Genomic DNA, 24,731 nt, shown 5'->3' with positions numbered 1-24,731 from the left:
TGCTAATGCTTGTTTTTCCAAAATGCAGTGTAGCACTATAGTCATATTACCACCTTGAAAGCAAACATTGAGGTGGCAGCAATTGTTCATGCAATCTTCTTTTAAGCAGCTTGTTTAAACAATGCATCGATGTGTGAGGAAATGCCAGCATTTCAGTGTTTTCAAATAGTGCCATGCTTGCAATCCACTGCTGAATGTATTTTAAGGTACCAGATGTTCATTTGCTGGATGTTCCCATGAGCATATAGTATTTTGCCTGCATACCTATAATATTTGTGTTGGACCTCTCCAAGCTCACCACAGAAGTTTCTTATACATTCAGTTGCCTCACCAGCAAAATTTGCTGGCTCTCTAACATGTCCTAAATGGGAATGGTGTGTTTTGTTGACATATATTCCGACAAGTCTTTTTCTCTCTGTATTTTCTTCCCATGAGTGGGACCATTAATTCTTCTTACTCACATTGTCAGGCTGAAAATGGCAGATACTGTACATAAATGCTGTAAAGCTGTTTGGACTCCTCAAGCTCTGAACATCAGCCTTTGCACTAACTAATTAAGTTTTCTGCTTGCCGCCATGGAAAGCTTCAGTCAGGTATAATTAAAACTGAGCAGCCGATGACAGCGATGGCATTTGTCAGAATCATCCAGTGGTTCAAATACCAGTTCTGACAGAAATGTCAAACTGATAGCACTCCCATCTTCCCAACACACGCCAGGGAAAGCAGGAACAACTTTTATTATAAATGCCTGGCTGATAACCTTTGTGAATCCCAGAAAACCAAATGCTACATGTGAAATTTCATTACCCTGGGAGAGAACTCAGCTCTTGGATACTCACATTCCATGAAGTAAAACCCACACCTCCTTCAGCATCTTTACAAGTGTCTGCTCCTTTCAGGTCATGAAAAACAAAGTAATAGTGGTTCCAGCAGAGCTGAGCATTGAGATTGGAGAAGATTCCACTATGGGCTTTGTTTCGTTTGTTTTTTTAAGTTAAAACCAAACCAGTGTATATATTATCTATATCGATAGTGGACATGGTGTCACTGAGGAAATAAGGAGAATGTTATTATCTTCTACAGACAGGTAGGAATACACAGTCCCTTCTCCAAGGAACGTAAGAGTCTAAATTAGCCTGCTAGTGTTAAAGATTATGGGAAAGCAGAGGGAGGAAGGAAGACGGCAGAGAACAAAGGAATAGGGAAATGTTGCTCTTGGGAAAGTATTAACAGAAAGAGCAGTTGCATTTGTTGCATTTTCATACGGAACACCTTTATCTATTTAATCATCTCAGTTGCCTTAGTGAATTTCTAATGCCCTTCTCATGTGTCTATATTGTTGAAGGTTTCCATTCTTTTTTCCTTTACTCATTTAAATAAAACCAGGCATGAGAAGACAGCAGAGTGTAACAGACAAAGTGACACTTTAAAATAGCAAAGGGGTGGAAGAGCCCATGTCATTAGATATTACCTTGAGGTCCTTAAATTCTGCCCTGGCCTATGTTCATTATGTGTTTCCTGTGTTTCAGAGTACAACCATCACAGTGGCACCTAAAATGGGAGAGGAGCCGATGGCCTGTGTTCTTTTTGACTGAGAATCCCACACAGGGTAGGGTTCCTCAGCTCTTAGGGTACGTGTTCACTGCAGAGGTGTTGCTTCTAGCCCCCTTCCTGTCCACACACAAAAAACACTCACCTGAGCTTGGTGGAGCTTTCAACTCAGGCTAACTGGCATGGCTGGAGGTATGGGTTAGAGCCTGGGTTCCCCTTTCACTTGGGCTGGTAACCCACCCACTTTGCAGTGTGGACACAGGTTAAATCACTTGAGTGCTGATAGTTCTCCAGTGTCTTCCCACAAATCTCCCATGTTCTCAGGATAACGGGCAAGTCCTCCCCCAATTCACTGGGAAAGAATCCTACAATAGCTCATCTTACGTGCAGTACAAAGAACCATGGGATATGCCCACAGAGGTCCTAGCAACACACACACCACTATCCCAAGTACAAAGCCCACCATCAGACATGATTGGCCTTTGAAGCAAGACAGTCTGATTTTTACATCAGGCTAAAGGAGCTGGAGACAGCACCAGAGGAGACCTCAATGGCAGAGGGAGTGGAGGAGCAGGACCCAGATAGCAGGAACAGACCAGGGACCTGGAACAGACCACATGGTCAGATGGACTGGAGGGAGTCCTGGGGCCATAGTTCAAGGATCTGTTCAGGGGTGGCCCCAGGGAACATGCTGGGGAGGGAGCTGCAGTGGGAGCTGAAACTGCAGCCAGGTAAGAGGCCACCACCACCTTTGTTATTGTTAGGTGGGAAATACGTGGGAGGGTTTCCCAGGTTATGACCAATGCACTTATAATTATAGAGGATATTATGTTCTATGGGATGCCCTTAGCTTCAGGAGCGAGCTGAAGCCATGTCATTTCCCTGCCTTCACTTCCAACATTCCCCACATGATGTGAGCCAAGATGCAGTCCAAGCATAGGGCGGGATGTGGATTTAAACATTCAATAAGTGAATTAGTCTAGCTATTTTTGAGCTAATTACTGGGGGAGGGGGAATAATACATATGCCTGGGATTACAGGCACAGCAAGCATGCGTGCTCTATCCCTTGAATACACCTGGCTTTATTACTCCGTCACACCGGTGTACTGTTCTACAATTATATCAATGCTAGTTTTACAGCACTGTCCCAAACTGCCTGCATTGTAAGTCCCAGTGGCTATCTAAGTGAAAAAGCCCCTTGGTGATGGTGGAGCTTGACCTCCTGGTGCTCTCAATTTGCAGCACACTATCCAAGCCAGAGGATTTTTCATAGAGGAGAAAATAGACATTTGGGGAGATTCCTGGTCATGGTAAACTTCCCACAACTGCCCTTGTAGCTCACTAGCTCATTCATTTGCTGATCAGTCAACAGGTGATTAAATATCTCCTTGGCATGGACAGCTGGGTTTCCACCATAGGCCAGAAAAGCTGCTCCCTCTTGCACTCAAAGATTTCCAGCAGATTAACATCCTCAAAGGCTTCCTTGGCTTGGAGTAGCTTTAAACCCAGCACCAGTAACAGGCCTCCCTTGTCTGACTGCCCTAACACAGGTACCCCATTTAGACCCCAAAACTTTTTTCTTATTTTTTTTCAATGAATTAAATCTGAAATATTTGCCATAGTGTGTCTGGAGACTAGTAACCTGGCCTGCAACAGGCTAATATGCAGAGATGAAATAAAGGCTTACCAAGTAGAGAAGAGTAACAACATGGGGTCTTGCCATGAGGTAGAATGTAGAAGGGTAGATTCTTTTCTTTCTTTCCATGGACACAAAATGATGTGCTCTTTTATTATCTTGGTGGGACTCTCCACCTTGGCTAGGCTGAGGCCCACACTAAGCCTCTTAGGGAGAGGATAGTAAGCCCGTGGGGGAAAAGGAAAAGGTTCAGGAGTGACCTGCTGCAAGAAATGCACAGTGACTTTGGACACAGGGTTGGATCAGACCTTGCATCTCAGAAGGAGGAGGAGGAGCAGGATAAACAGGAGAGGGAAAACAAAGTGGTAACACAATACCCGGAACATGACAGAAGGATGGGGGAGCTGAACCGACAGCAACAGAAGGGGCTGTTTGAGCAGCTCCTCACCCTGATGGCCAGCAGGCCACAGACCCCACCTACAGCACCACCTTAAACACCATCACTAGTGCCTGGAAACTCTCCTCTGCACTACCACGTCCTGCAACCAATGCAGCCCCTGGATAATTTAGAGGTTGGGCGGGATAGTCAGCAGTCCATGAACTCTGAGAATGAAAACGTGTATGGGCAGATATTCCCTGTTCTCCTACTGCTATGCGAGTCCAGGGTAAGGAGAACAGAAGGCTGCCGCTCTCCAGTTTCATTACCCATGAGATTGCGCAACTTGGTGTCACCGCTCAGTTGACAGAGCATGCCGTACTTTGGAATTTAGTTGCCATTTGCGCACTTCACTGACCGGCAGCTGGGATGCCTGTAACTGTTTTCAGTACAGAATTTGGTATTTTTATACTTTTTCATTTGTTAATGAAGTGGTTTGGGTGGTCAATATGTTGTCATGGGAGTTTGGGAACCAGGAAGAGTCAGGAAGTTGTAACTGAAACTTTTAATAAAGTGTAAAACCTTCTTATAATCACATAAAAGCAATAGCAAATAAACTGCTATGTATGCTACAACAGCACATGGCATGACATCTCCCCATGCATGTCACCATGCGAAGCAAGGAGGTGGGCACAAGAAACAACCCTTATTTCCCTTGCTTGCCTGGACCCAACCCCAGGTATACTTTCTGTGCTCTTGTATGGGCCCTGAAAGCCAGCAATATCTTGAGCCCATTCCTGGCAAAAGCTCTTGCCCTTATGCTCACAGATATTATATAGCATACCACCATGGTACAGACAGCACTAGCTACCATGGCCTCCAAATGGGTTTGTAGGCAGCACTATCTTGCCATCACCCAGCCAAATGCACATTCCACCATCATCCTGCACCTGCTCAGTGTGTGATTAAACCTTCTTCTGCCAAGTGCTCTGACAGAAGGACAGGGATGCATGAGACAAGGCAGTAGATGGTGGACTAGGTCCCTGGGGCACAGACACCCCATTGATGAGCATATTATGGAAGAGAGAATAGGGTCTCTTCTTGTCCAAACAGGTGAACCTGGCATTGCATACCTTTTCAGCACATCCCTCACTGGTGGGCATGAACCTGATTTTATGGTTGCTGACGTCCCACAGCACTAAGGAGTAGTATCATGGTCACTGATATGTTCATGTGCCCCAGGTGGTGGGCAAACAATGGGTTACAGTGCAGTTGAGAACCCCAGTCAGCTAGCATTTTGGGCACATTAGTTATGTCTACTACCTGTGGGTAAGCCACAGTAGTCACCTCACAAACCTCCATCACCAGCGCCCCAACAGTTGCCTTGCCAACACCAAACTGGTTAGCTATGGCCCTATCACAGTTTGGAGTCGCTAGCTTCCAATAGCAACCCTCTGTTGGACTAGTATTGCTTCCCTCCACCCCCATTTGTGTGTCATGGTGCTGGAAGGTCAGTGCAAGCTCTTCACACAATTCCACAAAGGTGGCCTTCCTCATGTGGAAGTTCTGGGGCCATTGCTGCGCATCCCAGGTCTGCATGATGTAACCCCACTTCTCTGTGGTAATTGTCCTGCACCAGAAGAACCAGTCGGAATCCAGTGAGTGCAGCATACTTCAGCTTTACCACGCTACCATGTTAGCATTCAGCTGGCATGATCGCCTTGCCACGACTCACCACTACCTTCTGAGAGCCACAAACTACAGCTGAAATGCCTGCCACTATGTCCCATGATCACCCCGCCGTTGGCATTCTGCTACACCAGCATTCTCCTACACAAGCAGGAATAGTTTACACAGCTTGCTGGATCCATGCCTTGTCACTGATTGCAATGCGTCAAAGTGAGGGGTGAGGCAGAAGTGCTTTATGCTAAGTGGACTAAGAACACTTCCTCTCGGGGCTGAGGAAGGACACCCATGTTCTCCCACAACACACTGCACAAACAGTTGCTAGAATGACGAAAGTTAGTGAGGCACTTAGAACCCTGAGATACCCTGTAGCTCACGAAAGCTTATGCTCAAATAAATTGGTTAGTCTCTAAGATGCCACAAGTACTCCTTTTCTTTTTGCGAATACAGACTAACACGGCTGCTACTCTGAAACCAGAAAATATAAAAATAACAGAAAATAACAGAACGCCACTAGCCATCACCTTCAGCCCCCAACTAAAACCTCTCCAACGCATCATCAAGGATCTACAACCTATCCTGAAGGACGACCCATCACTCTCACAGATCTTGGGAGACAGGCTAGCCCTTGCCTACAGACAGCCCCCCATCCTGAAGCAAATACTCACCAGCCACTAGCCATCACCTTCAGCCCCCAACTAAAACCTCTCCAACGCATCATCAAGGATCTACAACCTATCCTGAAGGACGACCCATCACTCTCACAGATCTTGGGAGACAGGCTAGCCCTTGCCTACAGACAGCCCCCCATCCTGAAGCAAATACTCACCAGCAAAAACACACCACACAACAGAACCACTAACCAAGGAACCTATCCTTGCAACAAAGCCTGTTGCCAACTGTGTCCACATATCTATTCAGGGGACACCATCATAGGGCCTAATCACATCAGCTACACTATCAGAGGCTCAGTCACCTGCACATCCACCAATGTGATATATGCCATCATGTGCCAGCAATGCCCCTCTGCCATGTACATTGGCCAAACTGGACAGTCTCTACATAAATGAATAAATGGACACAAATCAGACGTCAAGAATTATAACATTCAAAAACCAGTCGGAGAACACGTCAATCTCTCTGGTTACTCGCTTAGAGACCTAAAAGTTGCAATGCTTCAATAAAAAAACTTCAAAAACAGACTCCAATGAGAGACTGCTGAATTGGAATTAATTTGCAAACTGGATACAATTAACTTAGGCTTGAATAGAGACTGGGAGTGATGGGTCATTACACAAAGTAAAACTATTTCCCCATGTTTATTCCCCCCCCCGACCCCCCACTGTTCCTCAGACATTGTTGTCAACAGCTGGAAATGGCCCACCTTGATTATCACTACAAAAGGTTTTCTCCCTCCCCCCCCACCGCTCTCCTGCTGGTAATAGCTCATCTTAAGTGATTGCTCTCCTTACAGTGTGTATGGTAACACCCGTTGTTTCATGTTCTCTGTGTATATAAATCTCCCCACTGTATTTTCCACTGCATGCATCCGATGAAGTGAGCTGTAGCTCACGAAAGCTTATGCTCAAATAAATTTGTTAGTCTCTAAGGTGCCACAAGTCCTCCTTTTCTTTCTACTGGAGTGGACGCTGCAAGAGAATCTGCTTGTAGCTAATGGAACCATTTTTAGTTATAAATGAATGAGTAGGCTTGTGTGTTTGAATGTCCCCCCCACCAACCGCCCCCCCAAAAAACCCCAAAACCCCACAGTTGGCACTCCGGGAGTGCTGATTCTGGCTCTGCCACTGTGTGACCTTGGGCAAATCACTTCACCTCAGTTTCTTCATCTGTCACGGAGAACTAGTACTGCTTGGCCGCCTGCTTCACAGAGGTGTTCCAAGGCTTGATTAGTGAATGAGTCTACTGTGGTTTGAACACATAAAGCACTATAACATGCTAAGCACTAGTTTTGGCAAGGTACGTTGATTTTCTTTTTCTTGATCCAGCCCTATTGTGCAGCATGAACGTTTATACTTTAGGGCTTAGGCACATAATGTAATAAAATATTTTAAAAAGGGGCCACCATTATAGTTTAAGCCAGAGGTGGGCAAACTATGGCCCACGGGCCACATCCGGCTCGTGGGACTGTCTTCCCCAGCTCTTGAGCTCCCGGCCGGGGAGGCTAGCCCCTGGTCGCTCCCCTGCTGTCCCCCCTCCCCCTGCAGCCTCAGCTCGCTGTGCCACCCGCACTCTGGGCAGTGGGGCTGTGAGCTCCAGCCAGGCAGCGCGGTGGTGGCGTAACTGGCTCTGTCCGGGCGGTGGGGCTGTGAGCTCCTGATGCTCTGAGCAGCATGGTAAGGGGGCAGGGAGCGGGGGGGGTTGGCTACGGGGCAGGAGGTCCTGGGGGGCAGTCATGGGACAGGGAGCAGGGGGCGGTTGGAATGGGGCGGAGGTTTTGGGAGGGGGGGCGGTCAGGTGATGGGGAACAAGGTGGGTTGGATAGATGTGGGCGTCCCAGGGGCCCTGTCAGGGGGCAGGGGTGTGGATGGGGGCAGGGCAGCCGGGGACAGGGAGCGGGGGAGGGGGGTGTTGAATAGAGGGTGGGGTCCCTGGCGGGGGTCGCGAGAGACAGGGTGTTGGATGGGCTGGCGATAGTGAGGCGGGCGGGAAGTGAGATAGGCAGATTTGGGCTGGGACCAGGCTGTTTGGGGAGGCACCGCCTTCTCTACCCGGCCCTCCATACAGTTTTGGAACCCTGATGTGGCCCTCAGGCCAAAAAGTTTGCCCACCCCTGGTTTAAGCAATAGAATGTGCACCCATAACTCAAATGCCATGCAAAACATACTTTTTTATATTGTGTGTTCAGATAGCAACTTCTTATCCTTCAACAACAACTATCCTCGTCTCAGGAAAATTCTGTTCTGGATCTTGGCAGACATAAGGCCAGATCTAAGAGGTTGTATGGGTCAAAGGCAAACTTTCCCACCTTACCTACCTGCTTCAGGATTTGCATTGGATTATTATCTTTGCTGTCCAATTACGCAGGCTTGCAGCCTCATGGCATGCATGCACAAACATACACATACACAAACCCTTTGTGACAGCACTGAACATACACATACACATGCCCTTTGTGACAGCACTGAACCTCTTAGCCCTGTAGACAGACTCACACTAGTGGGGCTCAAGATAGCGTACTAAAAATAGCTTTGTAGACATTGCAGCCAGGGCTGTCAAGTGATTAAAAAAAATGAATCATGATTAAGCGCACTGTTAAACAATAATAGACGACCGTTTATTTAAATATTTTTGGATGTTTCCTACATTTTAAAATATATTGATTTCAATTACAACACAGAACACAGTGCTCGCTTTATATTTATTTTTATTACAAATATTTGCACTGTAAAAAACAAAAGAAATGGTATTTTCTAAATTACCCCAATGCAAGTACAGCAGTGCAATCTTTTTATCATGAAAGTTGACTTTACAAATGTAGAGTTATGTAAAAAAACCCTGCATTAAAAAATATACAATGTAAACTTTAGAGTCTACAAGGCCACTCAGTCCTACTTCTTGTTCAGCCAATAGTTCAGACAAACAAATTATTTACATTTGCAGGAGATAATGCTGCCTGCTTCTTGTTTACAATGTCACCTGAAAGTGAGAACAGGCATTCGCATGGCTCTGTTGTAGCCAGAATTGCAAGATATTTATGTGCCAGATGCCCTAAAGATTCATATGGCCTTTCATGCTTCCACCACCAGTCCAGAGGCCATGCACCCAGAAGCGGATTTACCATGAAGCCAATGTCCCAAAATGCAGGACAAATCCCATCTGCTAACCTGCCCCTGAGTCCCAGCCAGCAGCGCAGCAGGGCTCAGGCAGGCAGGCTGCCTGCATTCCGTGGCTGGTGGCCCCACGCCGCTCCCGGAAGCGGCTGGCTGCTGGCATGTCTCTGCATGTCCCTGGCTGGGGGGGGAGGCAGATCCACGCGCTGCCCCCCACCCCAGGCAGCGCACGGAGACCTGCTGCCCCCCTGCCCCCAAGGGATGCGCAGAGACGTGCCAGCAGCAGTGCAGCAGGGCTAAGGTGGCTCCCCGCCCGCGCTGCCTCCCGTCCTCCACACTGCTCCCAGAAGTGGCCAGCATGTTCCTGTGGCCCCCTGTCGGGGGGGTCTCCACGCATTGCCCCCCACCCTGAATGCCAACTCTGCAGCTCCCATTGGCTGGGAACTACAGCCAATGGGAGCTGTGGGGGTGTCACCTGTGGGCAGCGGCACACAGAGACCCTCTACCCCACCCCACCTAGGAGCCGCTGACAGAGGGGGTGTGCCAGTCGCTCTGAGAGCCGCACTGTCCATGGTAAGTGCCGCTCCCCTGACCACTCCCGCACCCCCAACCCTCTGCCCCAGCCCAGAGCCCGCACCCAAAATTCCTCCCAGAGCCTGACCCCTGCAACCGCTCTCACATCACAACCCCCTGCCTCAGCCCAGAGCCCTCATCTGGCACCCAAACTCCCTCCCAGAGCCTGATGCCCGCACCCTCTTCTGCACCCAACCTCCTGCCCCAATCAAAGTACCTCACGTTATTTTCATTTACTTCCTATTACTTACAACGTAGGAGGAGGATGAAGGAAAAAAAGAATGAAAAACGCAGGGGAGATAAGAAAGGATGTTCTTTTTCTTGGCTGGGGCCCGAGAGGCGAAAATCCCCCAGAAAATGAAGCTGCACACAGGGTCCCACTAACGCTAATTCCGCCACTGCGTGCAGCCATGCTGATGACTGGTTCTGCTTGATAACGAGCCAAAGAAATGTGCATTGGCACATGTTCATTTTCATTAGCTGTCAGATGCCGCCAGCAGAAGGTTGATTTCTTTTTTGGTGGTTCGGGTTCTGTCGTTTCTGCATTGGCGTGTTGCTCTTTTAAGGTGTCTGAAAGCATGCTCCACACCTTGTTCCACTCAGATTTTGGAAGGCACTTCAGATTCTTAAACCTTGAGTTGAGTGCTGTAGCTATCTTTAGAAATCTCACATTGGTACCTTCTTTGCGTTTTGTCAAATCTTCAGAGAAATTGTTTTTAAAACAAACAACATATGCTGGGTCATCATCCGAGACTGCTATAACATGAAATATATGGCAGAATGCGGGTAAAACAAAACAGGAGACATACAATTCTCTCCCAAGGAATTCAGTCACAAATTTAATTAATGCATTTTTTTTAACAAGCGTCATCAGGATGGAAGCATGTCCTCTGGAATGGTGGCTGAAGCATGAGGAGATATATGAAGATTTACCATATCTAGAACATAAATACCTTGCAATGTTGCCTACAAAAATGCCATGCAAAAGCTTGTTCTCACTTTCAGGTGACGTAAATAAGAAGCGGGCAGCCTTATCTCCCGTAAATGTGAACAAACTTGTTTCTCTTCGCGATTGGCTAAACAAGAAGTAGGACTGAGTGAACTTGTAGGCTCTAAAGTTTTACATTGTTATGTTTTTAAGTGCAGTTTTGTAACAAAAAAAAATCTACATTTGTAAATTGGACTTTCATGATAAAGAGATTGCACTACGGTGTTGTATGAGGTGAATTGAAAAATAGTTTGTCTTTTATCATTTTTAGAGTGCAAATATTTGTAATAAAAAATAACATAAAGGGAGCACTGTACACTTTGTATTCTGTGTTGTAATTTAAAGCAAAATATTTGAAAAATGTAGAAAAACATCCAAAATATTTAATAAATTTCAATTGGTGTTCTATTGTTTAACAGGGCAATTAAAACTGCGATTAATCATGATTAATTTTTTGAGTTAATCGCGTGAGTTAACTGCAATTAATCGACAGTCCTAGTTGCAGTTTGTTGCTACAGATTAGGCTCTCAAGCCCTCTCCACTCCCTAAACTTGAGACATAGGCACCGGCTTCCTCTGGGCCCCGGGCGGGGGCAGGCGGAGAGGGAACTCAACCCCCTGCTCCACCCCAGATCCCGCTCCCACCCCTTCTCCCAAGTTCTCACCCCTGCCCCGCCTCTTCCTGCCCCGTCACACCTCTTCCACCCAGTTCCATCCCCTCCCCTGAGCGTGCCCCAGCTCTGCTCTTCCCCTTTCCTCCCAGAGCCTCCTGCACTCCACGAAACAGCTGATTGCAGCTGGCAGGAGGGGAAGACGCTGATCGGTAGGGCCGCCTGTGGGCAGGAAGTGCTAATTTTTTTCCATGGGTGCTCCAGCCCTGAAGCATCCATGGAGTCGGCACCTATGGCTTGAGAGCCCAAGCTGCAGCCTGACCTGCAACATCCAGGCTGCAAATTTTAGCACACTACCTCCAGCCCTGCTAGCGACTCCAGGTGAGTCGCTCTACCTGGGCTGGGAGGCTCACTCTCAGCTGCAGTGTAGACCTTGCCTTGATGTTTATCCCAATATATCATAGTACAGCACACTAAACTTCATTAAAAGCAAAGCGACAGCTTTCTTACTGGGGTGCTTTCCTTGCAGCAAATAACCATAGTGGCATTTATATTTTCCCTGTACTGCTTTCTTTTTTAACTTTGACCTTCATTAGAAAGCAACCTCTTTTGGGATACCTAGAGCTCAAAAGACGATATGTCTCAGTACAAAGAGCTCATGCTTAGAACGTGTGACAGGGCCATGCTGAAATTAACATATTACATCAGATTGTGTCAGGTTGGGTTGCAAACTTTTCATAAGAAGGGAGGGTGAGCAGCAAGGTCACACTCCTCATGTGCTTGTCCATAAGGCTGCAGGAGTATCTCTGAAGAAGTTCAGTTCTTCTGCCTAGATATAAAACCATGGTTCCTCATCAGGTCCTACCTTTGCCTCAGAATTTCATTTACCCCAAGCAGGGTGTCTGGCTTCATTAAATAATTGCTGTATTATGTCATTTTCAGGATGGATGCTTGTTTAAACTATAACTGGCCGTTAGCAAAGGTCATATAGAGTTCTCTTTCTCTTTTACTCTGTCTTTTATGTTCTGTCAACCAGAAGGACCTGTAGCATGATCTTCTATCCATTAAACTGATTTGACAACATTCACCATTATGCAAATACAATGGGCAAATAGCTCCCTGTTTTACTCAGTGGCATGACACGAGCAGTACTCCATATTCAGCTCCACAGTCTATAATAGGAAATGCCCATACAGCCTTGTCTGTCATATGTCACAAAAGAACAGGAGCCAAGCTTGGTGTGGCCCCCCCATTTCCATTCAGAGTCAGTATAATGGCATTACAGCTGAAGTGGAAGGATGCATTTGCCTTAGCTTTATGCTTCAGTATGCTGTCAAAGTGACAGAATGACTAGAATACCATGATCTATTTTATTAACCCTCTGGCTTGAGGACCAATGGGATTTCCTTGTGTTAGACACTAGTACAGATTGTATCACTGCCTAGTGATGGGCATCTTCTCCAGACTTCGTCCAGCTCCAGAGTGCCTTTGAACAAGCAAGAAGGTGAGAAGGCTTGATATAGTCTTTGCTTTATGCACCACATTTTCCTCTGCACTATTGGACTAGTGATCAGCACACAGAGGCTTTAAGGCCCAGCTACTCAAAGGTATTGAGGTGCCTATTTCTACTGAACTCAATGGGAGCTAGGCACCATAATGCCTTTGAGACTCTGGGCTTAAATGTCAAGCTTTTCTTTTTAAGGGCACCGCTTTCTGTCATGGAAACTGAGACAGCCAGTATGCATTGGGGGTGGGCGGGGGAACAGACATATGTGCCATGCTTCATAGCACTATGAACAATGCTAGGTTATCACCAAAAAGCCAAACAATTCTCTTGAAAGATACAGTCTCTTTACTATGCATCACACAGAACCACTATTGAGACCTAGATAAAATACTGCTTTTTCATAATTTTTCCTTTTTTCTTTTTTTTTTAAACAAAAGTGTGCTGTCTTTCAATTAACATAGTAATGAACTATTGTCACCTGTTACCCTGCTAATCCTGAGCTGGTGTGAAATTACTTTATAATAAACACTATGGAGTTCTGACTTTCAATTAATTTTTCACATGCTGGGCTAAATCAGATTAACAGTACCCCACCCTTTTGACCGCAGACATAATTCCTTCCTTTTAATGAAAGAGAGGATTAATTTATATGAAGCATATCTATACACATTTGCAAATAAATGTAAAGATAGACTTTGTGCCATATTTGCATTGCTTGCTGTGTCAGGTTGAACACCGCCTCATGGAGATTATTAATTTTTGGGTTCACTGAGGCGTTGAAGGATATTGCTCAGTTTTTTTAAATAAAAATTCACTAAATGCCTACAACTAAGAATGTGCAAAAAAACAACAAAAAAAATACATTCACCAGAACACTAAGAGATTGGTGCCTTCCACAGAGGATTATGTTCGGCAACATTATGATAAACTGAGACAAATGTAAACACTGCAAAATGAAAACCAATCATCATTAATTTAGTAACTGGACTGTCATCCTCCCTGGACGTGCACTTTCACAACCTGGCTGAATATTATAGAGGCGGCTGATTTTATTTTCTTTCATGACTCGTAACTTGGTGAAGATGGTTGACAATTGGAACAAACTAAGGTCTCAAATCTGGGTAATGAACGCAGCCCAACTATATTGAGTATGATACTTTTTCTTAAATTATCTCAACCTTCAGCTCTGAAAAGCCCTCTGTGATCTACTCTGGCCCTTATTAACCGCAAAGATGTAGTAGAAGATTAATGTGTAATCTTCAATATACGTGATCAAAAGTAGTATAATACAAGCAATTGGTGGCCCTTGCTGTGTTTCTCCATGGTGTTTCACTGGGGCTTAGTTTCTAAACCTGAAACTGCAGAAGCATTGCAGCCATGAGTTTTCTCTTAGACAAAAAATTGATAGAGGTGAAAGTGTAGCATTTTGCACTATCTGGTATGCGTTTGCAAACACAGACTTCAAACCTACATATGCATAACTTTACTCGTGAGCTGTCTCATTGCTTTCAGTGGAACTAGTCACGTGAGCAAAGATAAGCACATGCATAAGTATTTGCAGAAGCAGGGCCTATACTACTGACTACTCTTTTAATAACAATAAGGATCCAAAACAATTGGACCACAGCAATTCATTGTTGGAATACTACTTCACAGTTATATAGTATCCAAAGTGCTGGACCCAAGTCGCTTTGTAGAATCTGTGAGTGCAGTTGAAGCTGTCAAGGTTCCTTCCCCATTCTGAACTTTAGGGTACAGATGTGGGGACCTGCATGAAAGACCCCCTCAGCTTATTCTTATCAGCTTAGGTTAAAAACTTCCCCGAGGTACAAACTTTGCCTTGTCCTTGAACCCTATGCTGCCACCACCAACTGTGTTAAACAAAGAACAGGGAAAGAGCCCACTTGGAGACGTCTTCCCCCAAAATATCCCCCCAAGCCCTACACCCCCTTTCCTGGGGAAGGCTTGATAAAAATCCTCACCAATTTGTACAGGTGAACACAGACCCAAACCCTTGGATCTTAAGAACAATGAAAAAGCAATCAGGTTCTTAAAAGAAGAATTTTAATTAAAGAATCCCTCTAGGCAAAACCTTAAGTTACAAAAAGAAACAAAAACAGGTACATTCCATTCAGCACAGCTATTTTACCAGCCATTAAACAAAAGGAAATCTAACACATTTCCAGCTAACAGACGTTCTGAGACTGCATTCCTGATCTTTTCCCGGCAAAAGCATCACACAGACAGACAGACCCTTTGTTTTCCCCCGCCTCCAGCTTTGAAAGTATCTTTTCTCCTCATTGGTCATTTTGGTCAGGTGCCAGCGAGGTTATCTTAGCTTCTTAACCCTTTACAGGTGAAAGGGTTTTGTCTCTGGTCAGGAGGGATTTTATAGCACTCTATACAGAAAAGTGGTTACCTTTCCCTTTATTTTTATGACAGAGGCTAATTACATACACACAATCTAGTGACAGTATCGTAGATATAATTCATGTCTGCAAGAAGTATTTGTGTAATGTTGCTCAGCCTAAATGTTGTGCCATGTCCCACTTCAGAGAGGGCTGCATTTCAGTGGGAGTCAGTAGTTTTTATAAGCACCCTCCTAAGAGAGTGGTGCATTGTTGTACTCTACTCCTGCCCCCAGGGAACTGTGGGAGACACTGTGCTTCCCTGCTGCAAAATGCCTCTTGGAGCTCCCACTGGCATGGATGTTATCCTTACTATGTAGGCCCCTTTGGCAAAAACTCCCTGTATATTCCACAGACTCAGAGGATGGCATTTCTCCTCAAGCACTTGGTTAAATACAGTCTCCATAATGAAAAATACCAAATTATGCTTAAAGCCAAGGTAAAGAAGAAAAACTGCCATCCAGTTTTAGAGGTAGAGCTGGCCAGAAAATGGAAATCCATAATGCCAAGCTCAGGATTGTTAGTGACTCTCTCAAATCAACGCTCATACCATGGCTTTCAGTTTTGGCAGGCATTGCACCAGCCAACATCAGGCGAGATGTTGCTATGGTCTGGGAGTGCAACAAGATCCTGTCCACTTTGGACCTGCTGATACACTAAGACCTCAATTCTCTGCCACTCTCCCAACTCAAATCCAGGAAGCTTTTCCGGATATACACCTCAGTGCTATGGGCCTACAGAAAGAAAGCCGGAACTCACTGGCTCAAATCATGGGCTACTTGTGAGGTCCCAAACAAAGACCTAATTGAAGATCCAGCGAAAGAAGTCCTGCTTTCAGACAATGCATAAAAAGTGTGGAAATTCCCTCCACAAATGGAAAATCAAAGAATCATCAAATTTTGACTGTGGTGAGGTACAAACCATACAACACCTCACGGACAACTGCCCTATTCACTCTTACAATGGTGGCACAAGGGGGGTTCATTTAATTACTTCAGAAGCATTAGAATGGCTTTTGAATCTCAAAATATGATTATAATTCCAGCCCATTGTTTTTCCAATGCCATACAAAAAAAGAATAAGATTACATACCTGTGATTAAAGGTCATATCTCTGTATTATACTATGTGGCTTCTTAACCATATGTATTATCTGGCTTGGATTGATTCTAGCATAATGTTTTGCAATTTATTTTCAAAAAAAGGGCAGGAATAGCTGTATAAATAAGCACAAAATAAACAAACACATACATTAAAAGTAGGTACAAGTTTTCTCTTTTCATTATTTTTAAATGTTTTATTAACTTTTCATAATAAATTCCACAATAGCAATAATTTTTCACTCAAGCACTATTGACACAGAATACAGCTATGGTATATGCAAAATAGGAACGAAATATATTGCTATTTAATTATGATCTATCAGAAAGGGGAGACATCATGTGAAATACTTCCATCTGTGTCGCCTGTAAAGGGTAAGTGCATTCAGCTACAATAGTCCTGTATGTTATAGCCAGTACATATCTGTCAAGTTAACTCTCGTTTTCCTTTCAGGTGGTAAGGAAGATATTGCAGCCCCCAGTCTAGTAGGCTTATTCAGCACGTACTGCAGATGGGGCCTCCAAGAAAGTAAATTGGGATAGATAGTAGATAACCAGGCCATTTGAAATAAGTCACCAGCTCTCTCCTGCTCCTTCTTGTACGGCATGGCCTCCTGCTGTCTCATGAGCAACAGGAGGTGATGCAGAAAACTGCACTGCTGCTAATGAAGGCATTTTGGGCGAGTGGAGGAAGTAGAATACCTTGCAGGTTGCAGGGGAGGGTAAAGATCCCCATCTGCTGCAGGCCTGGGATGCAGGTGAAGATCTGTCTCTGCCTCAGTCTCCTCCCACTCCTTTGATCACTTGGGGTCCGCAGGTGAGAGGGGCGACACAGGAATGAACTAAGCCTGCAGGGTGGAGGGAAGAAGGAGGGTGACGACTGGTCTCCCTGTCTGCAGGAGTGCTACATAGGGAAGTAATGAAGCTCTTCTTTGAGGCTCAAGCAGCTACCCTTCCTTAGGGCAGCCACTGAATGGAGGGAGGAAGGGGGTGTGGACCCTGGGGATGAGCTGCGGAAGGTGCAGAGATACAGGTGCGGGACTCCTAAATAATTTAGCTGGAACTTTGAAAAAGGAAGGAGAAATCATAGTAATTTCATGGGCTCATGAGTTTTGCTGACGGTGCTTAAAAGCAAGCACATAAATCTCGCAAGTCAAGCCAATGCTGCTCAAAGCAACATGGTAATTTGGAGCATTGCTTCTTTGAAGTTCACAGGCAATCTCAAGAGAAGTATCTTAAAAATAATCTTCATATAAGCTGCCTTTGAGAGCTCATGAGGCAATGCCTGCAAAACCATTAAAAAAGAGAAGGATACCAAATGAAGTATCTTTCAGAGTTGCTTATGTACCTGTAAATCATAAGAAGGCTTTCACTGATGGTACAGTGGTGAAGAAAGCAATAAGAGAAGTTGAGATCCCAAAATAAGCAATACACGATGTCATTAATGACATGCAACTAGATGCAAATACAGTGGCTAGATGAGTGGAATCATGGTCAGATGTAAACAAATGGAGATTGATTTAAATTGTTGTATATTTTTTCTCTCTCCAGTTTGACAAATCAACATATATGACTGACATGGCTCAGCTGGTGATTTTTCTGTTCAGGGCTATGAACAAAGCAGCACAAAGACAGACATTTTGATGACCTCACCAATGAAGAAGAGAAAAAGACAGGCAGGTATCTATAGTGCATTCAAGTGTAGGTCATTAAGAAGAAAGTAATGATGATAAAATTGGTTTCTGCACCACCAGCTGGAGGCACCAGCTATGACTAGATCCAAAGCTTCACTGCACATAATGATTGGTGAGCACTCTGTGGGAGAGTGAATGTCTTGAAACATGTTACAGAAGCATTGGTCAAAAACCAATGTCTTGGTTTCAAGACTATTTCGATCTCAGGTAAAAGATAGAAAAACCTTAGCTAAACTATACCTTTCCTCAACCACCTCCATTGTGATCCTGCACAATGGAGGTGGTTGAGGAAAGGTATAGTTTAGCTAAGGTTTTTCTATCTTTTACCTGAGATAGAAATAGTCTTGAAACCAAGACATGAAAAACATATGACACACCTTCTCACAAGGAGAGACTGCTGTTGACTTCTTATTCCTGACCAACCTTGTTAACAGATAATTAACATAAAATATGCAGGGCAAATTAAAGAGCATTACACACCTGATAAATGTGATGAGTTCATTCAAAGTGAAGCTGGGCATGTGGGTAGCTCAAAGAAAAAGAAAACTTTACAGCACTTTCCAGTCATGAAAACAACCTCGGAGAAGCATGAAGGGTAAAATGAACGTCGTGAAGGACAGCTGTTTCATACAGCTCTGTATGCTGGTCACTTAAAAAAAATTGAACACTTAGAGAAACTGACATCCTCAGTGAACTTTTCTTCCAACACTTTTATGATAGCTGATATTAGTGATCAGGCTGCGGTACATTAGACACGTAAACCACTCTCCCGTTGAAAGCCACGATACAGTATTTTGGGACTTTGGTAGACAAACCAAAGTGCACAATACAAGTGCAAGTTGGATTCTGATCTATGGTAAACATTAGCTCCAGTTTGTATTCTCCTACGTGAAAACCATCAAATCTAAGTACCAAGACTGACAACCACCTGGACAATTGCATTAGGGTGTTTGTTTTCCAACTACACACTGAATTTTGACACCCTATCAGGCTCCCACGCCCAGCCCCCACACCAACCAGTCCCAAACTACACCATACAACTTCCAGTCACAGTTTCTCTTCCTCCACCTTCCAGTTCCATTCTCACCAGCCTCCTTGTCTCAATCTACTGCTTTACCACCTCTCTGGTTCAGTTTTTGCCTGCTCTGAATTCGAAATCAGATGGCTTCCTTCTCCATACTGTCTGGATGCCAGCAGTAGAGGCGGATTAAAATGTACTGGGGCCCAAGCCCCCCTCACCATGGGGCCCCGCTCCTTGCTTCTCCTCTCCCCCTGAGGCCACGCCCCCTGGCCAGGCCAGAAGCCAGAGCTGAGCTGTAGTAAGAGCCACTGCCAGGCTTTTCTGGGGGTGACCCTTTACATTTTGCAGCCAAATACATGTTGCCCTAAAGTCACCATTTTGCACCTGGATGTATCTTTCTCTCTTCCAGCTGGTAAACACCCATTATGTTTTTCCAATTTGCCTTTTTTCATTATGGAGAAGATGGCACATTCAAACAACTTGGAGACTACAGTGGGAAGGCAGAATCAAAGGAAATTCAAAACTATTTTTAGAATAGTTTAGAATTTTAGCTTCTAAGATATATTTGCCCAACAGTGACCTGTGAAGTATAAATGGAGAATATTTCACCCCCCTCTGGTGTTGTTATGTTTTGCATTGTATGCCAAATTCTGGTTGTTTTTTTAAAAGACAAGCTATGTTTGATCATCAGCTAGAAACTCACATACTGAGACGAAAAGAGCTTGCTTTAGTGCCAACATGCTTTGTTGAAAATCACCTAAATACAAAAGAACTGTTTGGTACAAAAAGACTGCGAGGAAAAAGTAATCCTTTTTGATATGATGGACGCATTCATTTCTACTAATGTGCCATTTACTGTTCTGTATATAGCAATTCTCCATTCCTAATTGAAGCATACTTAACTTGGGTCATACCAACGTTTCACGAGTTGCATTTCCTAAGTCCTTAATTACCTTGGTCCTGAGCTAGAAAAAGTAATTAGAGGAACCAATTTCTGTGTAAGGAAATCATCTGTGATGAAATAACTACTACTATGGACTGGATCCAAAGAAACTGAAGTCAATGGAAAAACTCTTATTGACTTCACTGGGTTTGGATCAGGTCCTACGTACTCACTGCATATGCTATACAGTCATTTAACAAATATTGAACAACCAGGTAGAGTTTCAAGGTTATTATTGCAGGATGTATTGTCTGGGAAGCCACTGATTTTAAAACTATTTCTGAAGCAATATTGCAACCACTACAAAAGTCTGATATTGCCTATGCAAAGGTTTCTGGCCTTGTAACAAACAAATCTCTGTGTATTCACGGGTGCTGGGGAAAATGCCTGAAACTTGTACCACATTCTTGCTAAACATATTGGGGGATATTTAGATAAAAACTTTCATAACTGAGCTACTTGTATCTATGATCAAGGAAAATCAGAAAGAAGCAGTTTTTGCAAACCCGTTGTTTAGCTGTTTTCCACCATACTGCACACCCAATGGAACAACAACTTTTCAGCAGGAGGAGTTCCCGAATTTGTATGTTGATTTGATTGTAATTAGTTTTGTTTATGAAGAAATTAAACAAATATACACAGGTTGGTATATGATGCCTTGAAATATCCCACGTAAAGGTAAAAAGGGAGTCCTTGTTTTGTTTCTTATTAATGTATTGAAACATTTCTAGCACCTTTATAAAGCACTGTTTGATATTGGCCTTTAGAATATGTATGTATTCAGGAAATGCAATATTCTACCATAATTTTTGACATTTTGCTCTCTGAAAAACCGTACTCTTTTCACTAACAAACATGCAGCTTTAATTGTGCCCCATAAAACCACTTTCCCCCAGTTTGTATCTTATTTAATCTTACATCACTGTATATAAATGATGCATTTCTAGGCACCATTTCTATAGGTTAGGATAACATTATTTTTTTTCCAAAAAGGACGAGATTCTCCACCTGGCCCTCAATTTACATAGCTTTTCTAAGTGACATCACTCTTGTAGACAATATTATTGAGTTAAAGCAGAGAGATGATTCTTGCATTTTGCCTTAAAAACAGCAAGACTTGGTCTTCTCCTGATATCCAGTGGCAGAGAGTTCCGTAGCTGAGAAGCTTCTACTGAGAAACTATAGCACTGCTATCTCCATAGAAGGGCTGGCTTAATATTCAGCTATATATCCAAATGATGCTTGAGAGGGCTCTCCTTTCCTTCTTTAGTTCCTTGGCTTCCATATACTGTGAAAACTAATATGCTATAGCAACAGCAGTATGGAACATCTTACACACTGCTTACTTACACGTTCTCCAGTAAAACAGGGAGCATCCATCTTCTGATGAAGAAAGAGTCCCATGTTCCTTAACTGAGACCCTGGGCTTTTGTTCTGAGACAGGAATGGAGGTGAATGTTGGTTAAACTTTGAGAATGAAGCTATAACGTTTACAGGGTCTTTTATTCCAGCTGTGTTCACAAGCACTATAATGACTTCAGAGGACTGCATTGACTAATTTTAGATGATGACTACAGAACTATTCATTTATACTTAATGAGTTTATTCCAGCAGGTATATGATGAACTCTAAACAAATAGTGCCACTGAATCATACATGTCAATAAATTTGAGCACTAAACTGATTCCGGGTAGCAAAGGTAATGATAAAGTGAGAGGAAGGAAAGCTGCCTCTAATTAATGCAAATGCCCTTTGTATTTTCTAATGGCTCAAATATTAATTTGAAAATGGCTTTCTCTGCAATAATTTACAGACACACACTTCATAATAGGGAAACAATTCAAATTTATGTGCACTTGAATGGTGATGATCTGATTAACGTTATTGAATTCTTGTTGATTCTACAGTCCAGATGAAGTGAACCATTTTTCATACGTTTCATACCTTGCAGTTTTAAGTTTTTACATTAACAGTCTGCAGGCTTCAATTGCTACTGAAGGTCTTTTCTCTGGGACGTCCTCTGGTACAGAGTGGACAGAACCAAGATCCTGGGGATTTATTTCATTTGTCTCTTTCCATTAATTCCAAAGATATGTTCTTTTCCACCTTGAAGGAGCACTTGATTAAATTTAGCACTAGAATTCACATAGTCCTCCTCTGCTGTGTAATTGAAATGGTGTGAAATATTAGAGAGGCATAATTCAGGGTAAAATTGAGTAAGTGAGGGGATAGCCATGCTGGACTGACGTCCAAGAAGCTTAGTTTGAACGCTGTCAGAATTACAGTCCTTCAGAAGCAGAAAATGAGCTTTTGAAACAAAGGGAAATCTAGGAGCAGCAAATTGTCCATGATAGAGTAAAAAGCATAATCAGTGAAGCGTGCCAAGCCTTTAGTGTCACTGGCTTTAAAGAATGGCTCTAAGTGACCACCAGTTTATAGAAAACAGAATCACAGAATCGTAGGACTGGAAGGGATCTTGAGAGGTCATCTAGTCCAGTCTAGTCCCAGCACTCATGGCAGGAGTAAGTATTATCTAGACCATCCCTGACAGGCGTTTGTCTAACCTGCTCTTAAAAGTCTCTGATGATGGAGATTCCGCAATCTCCCTGGGCAATTTATTCCAGTGCTTAACCACCCTGACAACTAGGAAGTTTTTCCTAATGTCCAACCTAAACCACCCTTGCTGCAATTAAACCCATTGGTTCTTGTCCTATCCTCAGAGGTTAAGAAGAACAATTTTTCTCCCTCCCCCTTCTAACAACCTTTTATGTACTTGAAAACTGTAATAATGTCCCCTCTCAGTCTTCTCTTCTCCACACTAAACAAACCCAATTTTTTCAGTCTTCCTTCATGGGTCATGTTTTTTAGACCTTTAGTCATTTTTGTTGCTCTTCTCTGGACTTTCTCCAATTTGTCCACATCTTTCCTGAAATGTGATACCCAGAACTGAACACAGCACTCCAGCTGAGGCCTAATCAACGGGGAGTAGAGCAGAAGAATTACTTCTTGTGTCTTGCTTACAATGCTCCTGCTAATATATCCCAGAATGCTGTTTGGGTTTTTTTTCAACACAGTTACACTGTTGACACATATTTAGCTTGTGATCCACTATGACCCCCCAGATTCCTTTCTGCAGTACTCCTTCCCATTTTGTATATGTGCAGCTGATTGTTCTTGCCTAAGTTCTTGCATTTTTCCTGATTGAATTTCATCTTATTTACTTCAGACCATTTCTCCAGTTTGTCCAGGTCATTTTGAATTTTAATCCTGTCCTCCAAAACACTTGCAACCACTCCCAGGTTGGTATTGTTTGCAAACTTTATAAGTGTACTCTCTATGCCATATCTAAATAATTGATGAACATATTGAAGAGAACTGGACCCAGAACTGATCCCTGTAGGATCCTACTCGATATGTCCTTTGAGCTTGACTATGAATCACTGATAAACCACTGGGAATGGTTTTCCAAACAGTTATGCAGGCACCTTATAGTTGCTCCATCTAGGTTGTATTTCCCTTGTTGTTTGTGAGAAGGTCATGCGAGACAGTATAAAAAGTCTTACTAAAGTCAAGATGTACCACATCTTCTGCTTTTCCCCCACCCACATTCCCACCCCCACCCCACCCCATCCCATCCAGAAGGCTTGTTATCCTGTCAAAGGAAGCCATTAGGTTGGTCTGACATTATTTGTTTTTGACAAATCCATGCTGTTATTTATCACCTTGTTATCTTCTAAGTGTTTGCAAATTGATTGCTTAATTATTTGCTCCATTATCTTTCCAGGTACTGAAGTTAAGATGACTGGTCTGTAATTTCTGGGTTGTCTTTATTCCATATTTACCAACTGGAGATGTCCCATAGACAAAATTCTCTTGTACCAGCTTATATCTGTGGGAATGAAACAATTAATAAAATCTGATGAAAATTTTGGTGAGATGTTAGAAACTTGAATTAATTATGGTATATGAAAGTAAGTATATGGGGTTGGATTAAGTCTTATAATTGGTATTATATAAAGCATGAAGTGCAGATCACACAGCCGCTGTCACATGTCAGGCTTCTTGCCGTCACCTGTCCAGGGGTGGAATTCTCCCACTTTCAGACCAGGTGTCCCAGCTATACTAACCTGTGTACCAACTGTGATTACTCAGTAGATCTGACTGGGCTCAGCACCTGCACGCCTTCCCTTTGGGAGCTGTGATCAGTGGTGAATACAAGTACCAGACTGCTTTTGTTCCTAGTGTTAAGATTAAACAATACATTGTTTTAAGAAAGCTAAGCATAAGAGAAAGAACAACAATTTTTGCTATAAGCTGGGAACATATCAGTTGGAAGTGACAGGAGGAGACAGACCTGGGTTTATTGGTTGATCACAGGGAGACTGAGACACCAATGCAATGTGGCCATGAAAAAGGTGAATGCAATCCTAGGATGCATCAGGAGAGGTATTTCCAGTAGATATAGGAAAGTGTTGGTACCATTATACAGGGCACTGGTGAGATCTCATCTGGAATACTGTGTGCAATTCTGGTCTCCCATGTTTAAGAAAGATGGGTGCAGAGAAGGGCTAGTAGGATGATAAGGGGCATGGAGACTCTACCTTACGAAAGGAGACTTAAGGAGCTTGGTTTGTTTAGCCTACCCAAATGAAGGCTGATGATTACTCTCTATAAATACATCAGAGGGATAAGCACTAGGGACGGAGCGGAGTTATTTAAGTTACAGGCCAATGTTGGCACAAGAACAAATGGATATAAACTGGCCATCAACAGGCTGAAGTTTGAAATTAGTCAAAGATTTCTAACCATCAGAGGAGTGAAGTTCTGGAACAAACTCCCAAGGGGAG

General features: G+C 43.7%; 1 long non-coding RNA gene across 1 annotated transcript; it reads left to right on the top strand.

Moving 5' to 3' along the window:
• The first annotated feature begins 144 nt into the window (after positions 1–144).
• LOC122462314 lies at positions 145–24,731 on the top strand. The gene is made up of 3 exons (XR_006284795.1): positions 145–155; positions 11,971–11,974; positions 24,568–24,731. It is a non-coding gene; the product is annotated as an uncharacterized LOC122462314 (long non-coding RNA).

Source organism: Chelonia mydas, chromosome 1, assembly GCF_015237465.2.
Source record: "Chelonia mydas isolate rCheMyd1 chromosome 1, rCheMyd1.pri.v2, whole genome shotgun sequence".
In the NCBI taxonomy this organism is placed as follows: Eukaryota; Metazoa; Chordata; order Testudines; family Cheloniidae; genus Chelonia; species Chelonia mydas.
Note: the sequence above shows the minus strand (reverse complement) of the source record. Positions and strands in the feature narration are given on the sequence as shown.